At 36.8% G+C, this 15,706-nt stretch overlaps 1 protein-coding gene across 10 annotated transcripts in view; it reads right to left on the reverse strand.

The window, feature by feature from the left end:
- The window catches only part of LOC124426772 (deoxyribodipyrimidine photo-lyase), a 61,288-nt gene that overhangs the window by 16,555 nt on the left and 29,027 nt on the right, over positions 1 to 15,706 (reverse strand). Inside the window, exons 1-2 of one of the 10 annotated variants that reach the window (XM_046968878.1) lie at positions 10,956 to 11,169; positions 10,495 to 10,692 (exon numbers count right to left, since the gene is read on the reverse strand). The exons of the other annotated variants lie outside the window; for them this stretch is intronic. The gene's annotated coding sequence lies outside the window, so the exon portion shown is untranslated. Of the gene's footprint in view, positions 1 to 10,494; positions 10,693 to 10,955; positions 11,170 to 15,706 lie in introns of those variants that run through there. 10 annotated transcript variants of the gene reach the window in all.

Consider the following 15,706-nt stretch of genomic DNA (forward strand, 5'->3'; position numbering starts at 1 on the left):
CGGCGGTACGGACACGTTAATTCTCAATGTCTGCCACGTTTTATAATATATAGCGCTTGGAAATAACCGGTGTATCGCTCGTTTGTAAAGCGTTACGGGTGATTATCTGAATGAAAGAAAGAAAAAGTGTATGTATGTATCTCTTTCTCACACACCCTCTCTCTCTCTCTCTCTCTCTCTCTCTCTCTCTCTCTGTGCATGTGTGTATGTGTGCGCGTATGTCGATAGGAATGCCGTTAGGGACTTGGAAGAATTTTGAATGACGGCTCTCAGCGGTAGACTTTGATTTTCAACGAGATACGTGGATTGATTTAATGCCTTCCAATAAGTTTTTCCTTTCTTTAACCTTTGCTCGAATAATGAGTAGATATACTCATGTAGGATACCTTGATTCCTTTTGATTCGTAATTAATCCGAACGATTATGCTCGACCTAATTGGTTAATCGAGATAAAAGAAATTTAAGTGGTAACTCCTTTCTAGTTTTCTTTCTGTTATCGTTCATGCGAAAGGAAACGAATGTCACGAAAAAGGAATAGCTAATCTTTTCTTAACTAACTCAAGTAAGTTACGATTCTACCGAGCCGCGGTTATTCTCTTAGGACAAAAACTTTTGAATGGAGAAGAGGGAAAACGAGTAGGCCGAAAATAAAGGTGAGAATGGAAGCTGAGGTACTCCTCGACGTTTGTCACTCGGCACTCAAGATAGACGGAGGACTTGTACCGAGAAGAAGGAGGAGGAGGAAGAAGAAGAAGAAGAAAATGAAGAAGAAAAGGAAAGCAAGAAGGTAGAGAGGGTAGGGACGAAGAAGCGGTAGCAAGAAACGCAGAGAGTAGAGTTCTATTTCTGATTCCCGGGACACCCAAGAATAACTTTGCACAACCGAGAATCGAGAGGGCTTTCCCAATCCCCAGGACAGCCTCCGCCTTTTGCCTTCTTCCTACGCCTATCCAAGATAGACAGAGAAAAACAAGAGAAAAATTACTCTCTCTCTCTCTCTCTTTCTCTTTTTCTTTGCCTATCTCCGTCCTTCTTTTCCAATCCATCATTTACCTTGGTACTTTCTTCATTTCTCTCAAAGCAATTCCCCCTTACATTTTATTCTATAATTTCGATTCTTCGTTTTCTTTTCTTTTCTTTTTTCTCCATAATTCTTTCCACGATCATACCATAATTATTGTTTCGCTTCGCGTTGACGTTATACATTTGATGGAACTTACCTTTCTCTCTTTCTCTCTCATTCTCTCTCTTTCTTTCTTTCTTCTTGACTATCATGATTTGAAACATTAATTTATCATTCGAAGTAAAACATCAATCATATTTACAACTTAATAAAATATCTTTTTCCTTTTGTTGATGAAGTTTTCCTTTAGAGATGACGACTACTCCCGGCTAGTTGGTTCTCTCGCTCTATCCTGCTATTTCTGATGCCTTGTCAACGGCACACGCTTGAACGAACGACGAAGAAGACGAGTTAAGAAAGAGAAAGAGAAAGAACTGGTGGAGAAAGAGAAGGGAAACCCTTCTTGGTTCGGAGGTTTGAGAACGACGTACTCGAGACCCTATGGTCTTCGTCATCGTCGTCGTTGTCGTCGTTTCTCGTCGTTTCTCGTCGTATGATTTAAGAATCAACTTTGGCCCAACTCGACCTCCTTCTTCCAAGTAAAATCTCTTCAGTAGTTTCGTTTCTTAGAACTTCGTTGCCGAATGACAGCGATCGTGCTTCCCCAGTAATTCTCCTCCCAAACGTTTCCGGAGAAACCGGGTACCCGCCCTTTCAACTTCTATAAATCGATTTGAATCCTTTTACGATCTTTCTAAACCCTTTTTTTCTCTTTTCTTTTTTCCTTTTCTTTTTCTTTTCGATGGTAAACAAGTTAGTCGATCGCCGATCTTTTTGTTGGTCGGTAAATATTCGAAAAGAAAAAAAAGAAAAAGAAGAAAAAAAAAAGAAAAGAAAAGGCTAATAAAAATAATAAACGCAAAGAATTTTTGTCGCATATAAAAATTGACCCTATCTTCGACGCTTTTGTTCTCTACAACGAGCATTCTAAGTTTTTCTTTTTCTTCTTAATTTTTATTATTATTCGTTTTCTTGTTGTTGTTGTTTCTTTTTTCTGTTTATCTTTTTCTTTTCCTTATCTTTCCCCCCCCCCCCCCCCAATCAAACAACGTCCTTCCTCGCGATCTTCTTAAATCTATTTCTTTCCTATCGATTCACGCGAGAGGACAATGAAATATATCTTTTCTTTCTTTCAATCGATACGTTCTGTTAATGATAAAACGATACGATGAATTTTTTTTTTTTTCTTTTTTTTGTAATAGTAAATCGACAATGCCTGACGTTTTTCTTCTTTCGATGAATCCAATATTCCATTCGTAAAACTCTCTCTCGACGCAGAGAGTAAAAAGAAAAAAAAAAAGAAAAAAAGAAAAAAAAAAGAAATGAAAAGAAAAAGGAACAAAAAAAGAAAAGAAAAGAGAAATAAAAAAGCGATAGGAATTAACACGACGTATCGAATAAAACGATGAAAATCGAAATCCCGTTGTTCGTACGTAGGTAATACGTCCGACGAGAATGCACCTGCCGATAGGCAACACGCGTTACGGGCTCTCTCTCTCTCTGTCTCTCTCTCTCTCTCGTTCGACATTTACAACACACGACTCGTGCGCGTTACAGTCATCGTCATCGGCTCCATCGATCGGACATTCTCTCGTCTCTTTTCTCTCTGTTACTTTCTGCTGGGGATGAGGTGTATCACCGTGTATGGGAGGAGTCTTCTATACATCCTATCGACCGATGAAATAATAATTAGTCGAATAAATCCGACGTTCGGAGATAAAATTTCAAAAAAAAAAAAAAAAGAAAAGAAAAAAAAAAGGAAAAAAAGAAAGGAGAAGAGAGAAAAAGAGAAAATAAAAAATAATAAAAAGTGAAAGAATTCCATCGTCGAGCGTATTAATTCGGTGAAAAGTATTTTTCGCCCCGAAAAATGAATATTTTCGTCGAGTATAAAATTCTATTTTGCGAGATGCGTCAGCTGTCATTTTAATTCTCTTCAAAAGGTAGATACGAAGGTGTTCGTCGTCCCACCTACGAGAAATGACTGATTTAAGTCGAGAAAGATTCGAAAAAGGCATTGGCCGACGCGTTTCGTTACGTCAGACGAAAACTCTTTTGCGGGATGATCTTATAGGATGCTCTTTCATGGAAAAGACAGAGAGAGAGAGAGAGAGAGAGAGAGAGAGAGAGAGAGAGAGAGAGAGAGAGAGAGAGAGAGAGAGAGAGAGAGAGAGAGAGAGATAGGGGGGCAGAGAGAAGGAGAGAGATAAACAGATAAAAAAAGAAAACAAGAAACACGATGTTAAAGCTTTAAAAGAGGTACGATTACGCGTGGGTAGACATTGCCTTGCGATCTTTAACCGCTTTATTGCACAGCACTTGTCCACGCTTACGAGCCTTTCGCAATCCAAAGACCAATAATACGTTCGTAGATAAGATATAATTTATTTTTAACGGTGAAAAGCCGGTACCACCGATCGATCGATCTATATTCCGTTCCTTTCTCGTAGATCTTTTTTCTATTGTATTTATTTATTTATGTTTTCCGAAACAATTCAATTTTAATAAACGATTAGCTATATAATTATAGAACGAAGTATATTCTCCGTGATAATACGGATACTAGAGAAAAGAAAAGAATCTAAACGAGGTTGATCAGGAATTTAGGATATGGAATTGATATCTCGTGGTATTTTCGAAATCGTATAGATCCGAATATCGCAAATCTAAATATACAATCGTTCCAAGGAATATCATAAACAATCCGTTTCGATATACTAACGAGTAAACTATCGAGCTTTATTATATATATAATAGAGATACATAACGATATATATTCGTATAAGCGTAATCGTGAAACAGTAGTATAGTCAGGCACGTGAACTATAATTCTAGGAATCCGAAAATGCCGGATTGCCGAAACACTATACCGTAATGATCAAACAGAGAAACAGCAATTATAGAAAGTAGGAGTATAGAGAAGATATAGGGAGAGATATAGGAGTATATACATATATACGTAGAAGCTACTCTAGGATGAGGACATGGTAACAACCAATGTTGTTAGTCCGTCGTTCATGATCGGACGAAAACGTCGATAGATCGGTTCTGCTTGGACGCAGACCAAGCGACTCCGCAAAGTGCTACAACGTGTGCGTCGCAGCGTGGAGCCTTGTTCTCGCCTTGTGTATGCGTATGTGTATGTTTATGATGGTATCAGTTTATGCGTGTGCGTGAAACTGATCGTGCGAGATGACGAGGCGAGAGGGTCGTCAAGAGATCGTATACGGAGAGAAACAGAAAGGGAGGGAGAGAGAGAGAGAGAGAGAGAGAGAGAGAGATAGTATGCTCGTCGCACATAGGTGCGTGCTGCACGTTGCTACTTGCAATGTGTGAGTGGTGGTCAGAAAGAGTAGGAGGTGCAAGGAGAGGGAGAGACTCTCGACTCAATGGGCATCGCAGGAACGCAAAGAGGGATCCGGGAGGCCCGACTGACTGACGCCAGGAACCTCACCAAGCGAGACGGCCTGCGTCTGCGTCCTCTCCTCTTCTCTCTCTCTCTCCCTCTCACTCTCTCTCTCTCCTCTTCTCTTCTCTTCTCTTCTCTTCTCCTCTCTTCTCTACTATTCTATTCTCCTACTCTTCTCTTTTCCACTCTTCTCTTCCCTCTACGTATCTATACGCTCTGTGTCTCTCTTTTTCTATCCTCAAGCCGCGGTAATTCCGTGTTCTGCCTGCCTCTCCACTCACTTCTGCCTGGCTACGCGCGTATAAATATATACGTAACCAGGGGGTCGGGATTCGTCCTCGTCGTTATGGCTTATTCTCTCTTCGTGAATGTTACTTCTAAAACAGGGAGAGAGGGAGGGACAGGAGTAGAAGGAAGGGTGAGGGAGAGGGTAAAGAACGAGAAGGAGGAGGAAGAGGAAGAGGGAGAGTGGTGAAAGGTACATACGTATATACGTATGTACATACATTGAAAGAGACACACTAGCGCATATCATCCGTGGATTGCTATCAGACAGCTGAGTTTCACGTAATTGTAGCTTCATGTCGAGAGACAGTAGCTATGGTAGGTGTAGGTACATGACGGAGAAACGTTTCTACTCGATGATGATGATGATGATGATGATGATGATGATGATAATGATGGTGATGATGATGATGATGATGATGATGATGATGATGATGATGATGATGGTGGTGATGATGATGGTGATGGTGATGATTATGATGATGATGATGATGATGATGATGATGATGGCGATGGCGATGGCTATGACGACGATGATTGTGAAACGCTTTTTGTTCGAGCTAACGATGCTTTCTAATCGATCGACGACACTCGAGCCACGGTTGAATAACGAAACTTATGCGGTTGATATATCTGTCCTTCTAAAGCAGTGGAAGTACTTTTACTTTAGCTCGACCACTCGGACATTTATACTACTATGATTCAACATTTACTTTTTTTCTTTTTTATTTGTTTTTGTTTCTTTTTTTTTTCTTTTTTTTTTTTACGCACGCAGAGTGAATGACTTTATTCTCTCTCTCTCCTTCATACATACATATATATATATATATATATATATATATATGTATGGTATATTCGGACAACTAAGTTTAGTTCTGTTTTCATTTAGAAAAAGAAAAAGAAAGACAGAAAAAAAGAAAAGGTCAGGGTCAAAAATGCGCGTGCTCGATCTTCGGTTTTGTTTATTTCGATCCTATAAAAACATTTGGTTACTTGTTGTTACGATGAAAAGAAAGAGAAATTCTCTAATATTACGCGATACGCGTTACCGAGTTTATCTTTCTCATTAAATTCTTTGGTAATAGACGACGTGTCGAAACTAAAAATTCCTTCATGGTTAGTTCAAAATAAATATTGTAGAAAAAAGAAAAAAGAAAAGAAAAAAAGAAAAAAGAAAAAGAAAAAAGAAACGTCCGTCGGTAGGATACACGCACGAAAGTGAAAACGAAGAACGTGAAATATAAAGTTGCGTCTTTGATTTACTTTCAAAGAGAGACATCGCACAAGGACGTTCTTTTTAGATTTCTCCGAATCTCCAATGGTTTACGTTGAAAAATAGATTACGAGTAGATATTTATCAATGGTATTCTCCTGAGAAGATTTTTCAGATTTGAAAAAAAGAAAAAAAAAAGAAAAAGAAAAAAATAAAAAGAAAAGAAGAAAGAAAGAAAGAAAAATACGTAAGCGAATCTTCCATAATTATTTATCGATATTTTAAAATCGAACTTCGAAGTAATCGCAACATCAGAGAATATCGTAACGGCAATAATCGTGAATGCTATTACACGGGGAAAATTGTAATCCAATCGCGAAACGACGATTTAAAGGGCGATTACGTTCTCTCTACATGGTAATAAAGTTTCATTGGTTATCGACTACGATCGATCGACGAACGATTGAGTCCTAATTAACTATTCTCGTAACGCCGTAGAAAGAGTTTTCAATTTAATTCGACCGAATGAAATTTCACAAAGAAACGATACGTAGACGTATACACGCAGACTCACTTTCTACGCGTGAAGTATCATATAATTTGAAGTGAATGAAGTATAATATAATTTGATACATTTAAACGATTAAATGTATCAAAGATGTTAGAAATTTTTTTCGAATAATCAATTGAAATAAATCAATAATTGTAAGCATGATAGAAATTTTCACGCTTCTAGTTTTAACGACGAATGACGAAGTGAGATCGTATAATCGCAAATATATAAACAACAACAGTTACAAAAAAAAAAAAAAAGAAAAAAAAAAAAAAGAAAGAAAAAAAGAAATACATAAATAGATGTGGGAATTCATTATATAAATTTTTATATCGTCTCGTCAGAGTCCTTTGTCTTGACGTCTTACGAAGAGAATGGTATCGATCGTACGTGGGTTAAATTCGACATTGTATTTGATATTACAATAGTAATCGAATAAAACTTTCTCCACGATTAAGACGTAAAAAGATCGATAAATCATCCTAGTTCAATACTAGCATCACTTCCTATGTACAATAGTAATTCCTTGATATTCCGCGCATGCGTACGAGATGGCACGCGCGTGAACGTTCGAATCGGCCATATTATTCGCGCTAATGAATGAAGAAGGCGGATAGAAACGTGACTGCAAGTACGCTGACCCAGCAACGCGTGGTTCTGAGAGACAAGACGACGTAAAAGGATACTACCAGGTCGTTTATACGCTTCGCATAACGCTTTTCTACTCTGCCTACCATTCTCGCTTTCCCTCCTCCGTCACTACCTTCACGATTATTCTCTTCCCCCGCTTCCGCCCCTTCCCCCTTCATAATAGAGATAGAGGGAGAGAGAAAGATGGATGTGTCGATCGATGATCGTCGACCATTGTAGAATTTTAACGTGATAAACGATCGAATGCCAATCGACTTCCTCTTTTACACATTTTCTTTATCTCGTTATACGTAGGTTCGCACTTTAGAAGCCGTTAATGGAAACCGATTCGATTAATTAAAACTATTCGAAACGTTGTCAGTTATAAATTAATTCGCAATCGAGATAATAACGTATTACCAAACGTCGCTTAGTTTCGTCTATTATCTTCTTAAAATCCATTAATCCATTAAGCTAGTCGTTAAATACGATTATAACAATAGATGGCAAGAGCAACGGCACCTCTCTCTCTCTCTCTCTCTCTCTCTCTCTCTCTCCCTCTCTCTCTTCTCCTTTTCCACCGATTGGTTGATTAATTAAACCGAATGATCCTTCCCGTTGGTTTTCCTCTATGGGAAATTCGTTTAATTTTCTATTAAGAAAATTATGTATGTAAAAAGAGGAGAAACAAAAAATGAAGAAAAAAGAGAAGAAAGATCGGATTGAAATTCACGGTATGCATATATTTATCCTGATAAGTTCAATAAAAATGGCTCGCTTAAACGATGCAATTTCTTATATTATCGACATTGGAAGTACCGTTTATTCCAGAAACTCCATTATCTTATCGCAAATGACTTAACCGTTTCTATTGATGATCTTTCTCAAGGAACGATCTGTATTCCAGCAAGGCAATACCGGATTCATGAATGAGATTCTTCGATTCGAACGATTCCTCGAATCTTCTCGATGAGATCTTCCTTTTTCTTTCGATTAATAATCTTCAAAGAGTATTGCGTTTTTGCGATTTGTCAACACGAAGAACTCTTTATTGGTATTTATTCGCGGACAAAGGCGTTCTTTAAAAAAAAAAAAAAATGTTGTAAGAACGGATAAGAAAAATAATCAAATCACGTAAGAAGTTCAACAGGTGGATATAGCGTGGCATGCATCGTTATCGTATTCGAACGTTTATTACGACAACACGATCCTTAACGAGAAGCACCTTCTCGATCACGCGAGTTTAGTTACGACAACGACAACGACGACGACGATGATGACGAAGACGATGATCAACGTAGCGTGATCTGGACGAATTTAATTGACCTAACTACTTTCGACGTATACGTCGACCTGTTTTACAAACTTCCATATAATGCTAAACTTCCGTAAACCCTCTATCGCCGAAAATAATACATTCGGTCGCGTTAAAAGATCCAATTTAAAATTTATCGCGATCGAGATCACTTTTTTAATTACTAAATGCTAATAAGAAGTTTAAATACGTTTAAAAAAGAAGAAAAAAAAATCAAATCGATACACGTTAATATAATTTCTCCCTTGAAATATATATTCTCCTTCGACGGAATCATAGATCGTTGATTTAATTTTAATTATAAATTAGTAATAAAAAAATGTTAAATACATTCCCAAATAAATACGACGGCGTCGTGATTACAATAAATCCTTCAAATAAATTTCGCCGAAATAATATATATATCTATCGTTGTAAACTAATCATAGATTAGAACTGGCAATGATTTCTAAGAGAAGATATCTATATCCTTTAAGATCGTCTATAATCGTAGATCGAGCGCAAGAAGTGTAAGAGAAAGGAGAGAGAGATAGAGAGAGAGAGAGAGACACCGCGCACGAAAGAGCTCCGTGACGAGAATCGCGATTAAGGTTCCTGACTCACTACCGCATTGTATCCGGTCTATGTATGTTGTACGTACACTATTTTTAGAGAAACGCGTACATTCTCAACTGCTACAACGCACGTTTACACGGAGATATACAACTATTAAGTCAGGCCAATTATCGTTGCACGAACAATGTCCTGCACGGTCATTCATGAATTCCGAGTATGACTGAATTATCTCGTGAATGAGTTAACATTATCGTTTCAAATCATAGAACGAATAATACCTATGAAATAGTTTTTCTTATGCGTGGTTGATAACTCGTTCGTCGTACGCGTGCCAAATATTATTCAACCGTATTAAACTTATTTAAACATTGTTATGGTTTCGAAAAAAAAAAAAAGAACAAAGAGAAAAACATGAAAAACAAAAGAAAAAAAAGAAGAAAAATTTCACACAACCAAAATATCTTATATAAATCAGATCTTTCTTACGTGTTTACAATTCTTTTTTTCTTTTCTTTTCTTTTCTTTTCTTTTTCTACGAAAAAAAGGAAAACAAACCAAAAAAAAATCCGTTTAGATCAATCAAAAGACAATATAGAAGAATAAATAATATATATATATATATATATATATATATATATATATATTATTATATATATTTGAGTACCGTCCATCGAAGTCCGGAACCTTTGATGAATTAAACCGACACCGCTATTAAGCTCCATTCAAGCTAGCCACTTATGCTGGTAGTACGCAATTTGCGCGAGAAAAGAGTGACACATTCGACTCGAACGTTAATTGCGAGTTGACCGATAGTAGGCGTTCTCCTACAGGAAAACGTACAAGAGAGAAATTTTTTTACAATGTTTTACGAGCCTTGACTTTATGCCATTTTACATTCGTGAAAATTAATCTTACGAGTACGTACGAAAGGGGGAAACTATATATATATACCGCAACTCGATCGTTTCTTCTACGATTTTATTTACAGGTTTAATAAAAAAATTTAATAAAAACGAAAAGAAAAACAAAAGAAGAAAGAAAAAAGAAAAAAATGAAAAAGATCGGAAATTTTTATAGTAACAAAAAATTCGTTAAGAAAATAAAATCCAATTGGAACAATTGATCGAGTTGCGTGATTTATCATTATAAATACTGCGAGAGATTAATCGAATCGATAGAGATAAAGAAAAAAATCCAAATTAAACAACCTGTGAACGTAATAAAAAGATAGAACGCGATACCGACCTGGTATATATTATTTTCTTGTCCTCTTAATTGTCATTATCTTACACGCTAACAATGACTACCTTCTTCCTAATGTTCTTTCTTCTTCTTCTTCTTCTTTCCTTCTTTTTTTACTCTCTTTCCTTCTCTTTTTTTCCTTCCTCTTACACGGCCACACGGTACATACCAATTTTCTCAGGATTTCGTGGAACCGACGTGGCAGTAGCTAGACCTCAAGTGATTGCGACTAATTGTACTTGGAATCGATGGGAGCATTTAACGGATATTCCCGTCGTGTTCTCTCACAGTCGGTCGACGAAAAAAAGGTTGCTTCATTGGTGTTTTTTTATTCTTTTACTTTTGTCTTCTATTATTTTGCTTTCCTCTATCGTGTAGTAAAAAAAAAAAAAAAGAAAAAAAAAATATATATATATATATATATATACATCGAAAGGACATCATCGATATCGATTTTTCTCGACGAATTACGGAACTACGTTCGTGTTAAATATCATTGATAATTTATAACGTACGAAAAATAATCAAAGTAAATACGTACGTGTATGTATGTACATTGATAATTCAAAAACAAGTTAACAATCAAAAAGAAAAGAAAAATACTGCAGCCATTATCTCGACAATACTTACGATACTTAACAATATTTTATAACGCGATAATTTTTATAACATCGTAAGCAATATCTTATGTCCGGATTTCATTGCTAGGAAACTCGTTATCAAGAATTAATTATCGATTAAAAATAAAGAAAACAATTTCTTATTAGAATTCTTTTACGGAAAGATAAAGAATGAAACTAATGAAAAGGTAAACACGTTACTTCCTCGTATCGTTAATAGTCGCGCGACACTGTGTCTCTTCTCTTATTTCCCTCTCACTGTCCGTGTTTCCTCTTCTTGCTCGAACAGCTGTTAGTTACGACGATTGTATTATCATACTATATCGATGTTTCTATGATCGTCACGTGACCCCCGATATGCATACATTCAAATCCGAACGTTTTCAAAAACATTTAATTAGTGAATAGATATGTTTGAGGGGAATAATATTGGATCCATAAGAAAGCAAAAATTAATTAAATGTTCCTTTTATTACATCTATTTGCAGACAAATGTAATATCTTTGTTATATTAAAATATTATATATAGTATGTGTATATATATATATATATATATGTATATATAAAGGTGTGTGCGTATATATATATAGTCGAAGAGTAGCATTAAAAACGTTCTGTTCGTTGATACGTCCGTGAGAATGACTTACTGCGTGCGTGCAACGAAGGAAGCATAAAGGCGCGATATGAATAATGTAAGCTTACGTAACGACGTATGTCACATCACTACGTTTCAGACACATAACCGTTGTCGTCGAACTATGTACTTACTTACGCAGGCAATGGTTCGATGTATCACGTGATCATCTCAAACCTACGCTTGCGCATTCACAAGTTGCCAACTCGCAACTAATGCACCACCCTTCGCTTTCATTTAACCCTTTTTCGTATGCGAAGAAAATATTTTATATGAGTAGGTATGTCCTATGGGTATATGTAAAATTACGAACGAACGTATCTACTCTAAATATATTATATATACATACCGTGTACCTATGTACACGGATACATAATTCGTCTATTATATTTGATTCTTTATCAATAACAATAAAGTAATTAAGAACAAGAATCGATTATCGATTCGTAAAGAGAATCTTTTTTTCATCAAAAATAAATGTCAATTCATCGAGTATATACGTTTACATTAACATACGATTACTATCTACATACAATTTGTTCGAAACTGATTTCATTTATATTATTTAGAATCAACTATGATATTTGTGTTTAAATAAATTTTCTACAAATATTCTTCTTCGTTCTGTTAAACTAGAGAACACAGAGCTCGGCTATAACAGGGGGTGCGAAAGTAATAAGTAGAGAAGTTACCGTTTCTGACGTAGAGCCCGTTGAAACGAACGAGAAGATAAAAAGGAGGGGAGAAACGAGTGAGAAAAGAGGGATGATGGTTCGTGCAAGTGAAATTCGTAGAAGCGCGATGCACAATACATGGAGGATCCGAGTGTAAAGGGAATTGGAAAGCGGCGTTAGTGTTTCGAGGGAGAAGAAAAAGAATGACGAAGGGAAAGAGGAGGGAGAGAAAATAAAAGAAGGGGAGGGAGAGCGAAAAAAAGGGAAAGAGCTGAGGATGAGGATGAGGAAGAAGAAGAAGAAGAAGAAGAAGAAGAATGGCAACACGCAGAAGAGAGAACATTATCCGTGGAAGGGACCGTCTGCCTGTTTGCTTCACCGATTCTAAGAACGAATCAAAGATGGCGGCCTACAAAAGAATACCATTCGACTTCTCGAAGAAGTTTGACCCTAAGGAATGGTACCCCGCCAATGAAATTTAGCCGAGATAAAAGTAAAAAAGGTAAAAGAAGAAAGCTCGCGAGACGAAAGTGATCATCCTTCTTTAATCTGATCGTCTGATCTTATATTTCCTCTTATATGTCTCTCTCACATCGTTATCGTTGATCGTACGCCTCTTAAACGTTGATAATATATTAATAGATAATTTATTCCTTTAATAATATGAAATTAATGTTAAATAGAATTTTATATTATGGAAAAAGTGTTGGATGCATAAAGATCGAACGATTAACCATGGGGGAGGATTAGAGAAGAAATATCAGTAGAAACAGGAGATACCGCTAAGGACCTTGAAATGTAAATAAAACAACTATGGCGAATAGCAAAGCTAACGTTATCATTGGAAGCGAGCGAGAGAGAGAGAGAGAGAGAGAGAGAGAGAGAGAGAGAGAGAGAGAGAATAGAAAAGAGAGAAGGAAAACGAAGGAGAGGTTTCTCGCAGTGGTCGATCGAAGTTGGTGGAGGCAAAAGAGTAGTAGTAGTAGTACTAGTAATAGTAGTAGTAGTAGTAGCAACAGCAGTAGTAGTAGTAGTGAAAGAATATGAAGGATAGGATGAGAAAGGGAGGGAAATAGAGAGAAAGGAGCAAAAGAAAAGCAGCAAGGCGGTCGGCGGTCGAGTATGGGAGTCCTCGGGAGGAAACACGATGTTCTTGGAACTCTCTCGCCATTGCGCTGCCCTCTCCAGCCTTGGCTTCATGGTTCAGTTAACTTTCTGCCAGCTCTTGTTACGTGCTTGACGCATTACCAGCCTCGCACCCGTCCTTACCTCCCGAGGCCTTCTACGTTACTCTCTTTCTCTCTCTCTCTCTCTCTCTCTCTCCCTTCTCCCTCTTTCTCTTCAGAATTCCCCTCTTTCTCTGTCCTCCTTCCTTCTTCCATCTCTTGCTTACTCTCTTTCTCTCCTGAGTACTCCACCTTGCGCTTCGCTCTGCTTTTATACCAGCTCTCTCGCTCTCTCTCTCTCTCTCTCTCTCTCTCTTTCATCTAACGCTTCTTTCGTAAAAGAAGCTTTATGTCGTAATAACTTTTAGCTACGAAACTCTCTCTCAACAAGCTTGCCACGATGAAAATGATTTTTCGATTATTCGCAATCTCGACCCAACGAGAGATCGATTATCCATCAACTATATATACATATATACTAGATATATATATATATATATATATATATATATATATATCGAATATACCATACTACACGTATTTCTTGTCCCAAATGTACGCTTACGGTATAAATCGTCGACCGTGTCATCCAAGAATTATAATCACGGCAGGAGCATACGATCGGCCGCGCGCAATATATGTATGCTACATCGTTGCGAAAATGTCAAGAGCAGGTGTTCCGATCCTGTGTAACGAACGATCGAGGAGAAGTTTAATGGCTTTTGCGGTTTGCAGGGCTAATGGAAAAAAAAAAAAAAAAAACAAAAAGAAAAGGAAAACAAAACAAAAAAAACGAAAAGAAAATGGTCATACTTTTGATAATTTCTACGATCGTCGATCGCCTTCGTTTCACATCAATGAAAATACTCGGGTGAAATTTGTCGTAAAAACTTTTACCATTGGCCAGCTATTTTTTATACGGTTTGTCTCTCTCTCTCTCTCTCTCTCTCTCTCTCTTTTGTTCCCCTTTCGCCACCCTAAGTCGAGTCGACGAGTGGAAAATACGGAAGAAAGAAATCGATGAGACCACGTCACCGAGGGGTAGCTAACCTCCTTTACCAAAGAAACCATTCGCAACTTTATAATTATTTCTTTCAAAGGTAATTTTTCAATACGCAAAGAATCAAAAGGAAGTTTGTCGGTAACCGTGTAACTAACTGGCAACACACCTAGTTGCGATCAAATGAATATAAATCGAGACTCGCTCGGTCGCCGCCTTATATCAAACACGATACCATAGAGACTGGTCGTCGTGATGGCATTCGCTTTATCGTGAACACGTTCACGCATACATAGAACGTTACATTGCTTCAAGAAAGTACACGCTATAGCAACCTTGCTTGGAATGTACAAAGGACGATTCCCTACCACCGAGCTGGCTCGAATCTTGCCTTGCAACCTTTCTAAGCTAAGATTAAGTTGGTAAATATTTGTCAGGGTTTTTCTTTCCCTATTTCTTTTTCTTTTTGCTGTTTTCCTATCTTCTTTTTTTTTTTTCTTTTTCAAGAACAAAAAAGAAAAAAGAAACAGAAAAAAAAACCCGGAGAAAAACATGTCCGCGTATTTCCTTTAAATCAGAAAAAAAAAAAAAACTTTACGATATACTCGAATACGATCATAATTATTTTTTTTTTCATTTTCAAGAACGAACGAAGAAAATTCGATCCATCGATCGACGAATATCTTTTTTTTTTTTTTTTTTTTTTTTTTTCTAAGAAACCCACCGCGCGCAATTTCCGTCGACATTTTACGATTTTGCTTTTGCTAAATAAACGAGACAATGTGACTCCAACTGAACTGTTGCGTAATTACGAACAAAAAGTACGAATCTTCTCATTGATGATTAGGAATTTTATTATTTTTACGTTTCATTAGGTATTTCCTATTCCATATAATCCTTTCTAAAATTATAAAACATAATGGGTCTAAATTAACCTATGTATAATTATTATTAATTATTGTCACTCTCATGTACAGTCATTATTATACTCGTTAGTTTCAACGCGTGAGGTTTCCTTTTTTCTTTGTCACTCCTCTAAATCGAACTTATACACATGCATATAATAGTTCCGTCAAACATTAAGGACATTGTTTGCCTTGAAACGATGTTTTCAAACGACTAGCCAGGTACTTCCCAGGAATTGATGATCAAAGAAAGACATGGTCATACCGATTAATAGACTCGTCGAGTCATACAACAATTTACATGAATTACATGTAAACATGTACACAAACACACATACACGCACACATATATGTATAAACATACTTACATAAAAAAATAATA

Source organism: Vespa crabro, chromosome 9, assembly GCF_910589235.1.
Source record: "Vespa crabro chromosome 9, iyVesCrab1.2, whole genome shotgun sequence".
NCBI classification, from domain to species: Eukaryota; Metazoa; Arthropoda; class Insecta; order Hymenoptera; family Vespidae; genus Vespa; species Vespa crabro.